Raw genomic sequence first — 1,236 nt, forward strand, 5'->3', positions numbered from 1 at the left:
CATTGCAGCAGTCACTGACTGTGTCAATCCACTTGGTCGAGGGTCTTCCTCTTCTTTTCCAACCCTCCACCCTTTCACGCATCAAGTCACTCTCCAAGGAACAGCCCCTCCTATCAATATGCCCAAAGTATGTGAGGCAAAGTTTCATCATCCTTACCTCCATAAAGCACTCCAGCTAACTTTCTCCAAGATTATATTTGTTTGTTCTTTTGACAGTCCTTAGGTTCAGTGCTTTTCTCCAACTCCACTGCTTAAAGGCATCAGTTCTTCTATCATCGCTATTCATTGTCCAGCTCTCAGATGCACAGCAAATGATCAAAAAGATTACAGCCTGAATCAGACACACCTTAGTCCTCAAACTGACATTATTACTCCTTAATAATTTGGAGAGGTCCCTAACTGCAGACTTTCCCATTGTATGCATGGGACAAAACAAGAAGCTGTGGTGATGAATAGTTAAGAGCTTGGTTGCTAACCTAAAGGTTGGTGGTTCAAATCCACCTAGTGGCTCCATAGGAGAAAACATCTGGTGTTCTGCTTCTTTGAAAATTGTTGTTGTTGTTGTTGTTGTATGCCATTAAGTCAGAACCAACTCATATTGCTGATGTGCCAGTGAATTTTCAGAGACAGTGAATCAACAGAAGGAGATTATTCATCTTCCTACAGCAGAGCTGCTGGTGGATCCTAATTGCATGCCTTCAGGCTAGCAGCCCAAACAGCCTAGAAAATCCTGTGGAGCAATTCCATGTTTTGCCACTGCTGTGAGTTGTCAAATCAGAACCAGCTCATAGCTGATTATCCAGGGGATTTTCAGAGGCTTGACATTATGTGGGAGGAGATTGCCCATCTTTCTCCAGAGAAGCAACTGGTGGATTATACTAGAAGGCATCTAACAGAAACAATCAAGGAAGAAACCAGAGTTCAAAGTAGTTCAATTGTACCCCAGAACCTGGAAAAACAAATTTTGAGTAGGAGGTCATATCAGAATGAGATGGCTTAAAAGTCTAGAAGAAATTACAAGCTTAGCTGTTTGCAGAAGTCAAACTCTTTATCTTGAAATTTTTGGGTTTTTAAAATTTTATATTAGTTTGTTTACACAATTAGTATACATTGTGTTTCACACTATCCTCCATTCACATTGTATTTCATACATTCTCTTTCATCCTGATTTATAAAATTAATCACCACTGGAATGTCTGCCATTACCCTGTCTATCCAGATTCCTGCTGGATCTTT

This window comes from Elephantulus edwardii, unplaced genomic scaffold, assembly GCF_000299155.1.
Source record: "Elephantulus edwardii isolate Elephantulus edwardi_28Jun2011 unplaced genomic scaffold, EleEdw1.0 scaffold00012, whole genome shotgun sequence".
Classification (NCBI taxonomy): domain Eukaryota; kingdom Metazoa; phylum Chordata; class Mammalia; order Macroscelidea; family Macroscelididae; genus Elephantulus; species Elephantulus edwardii.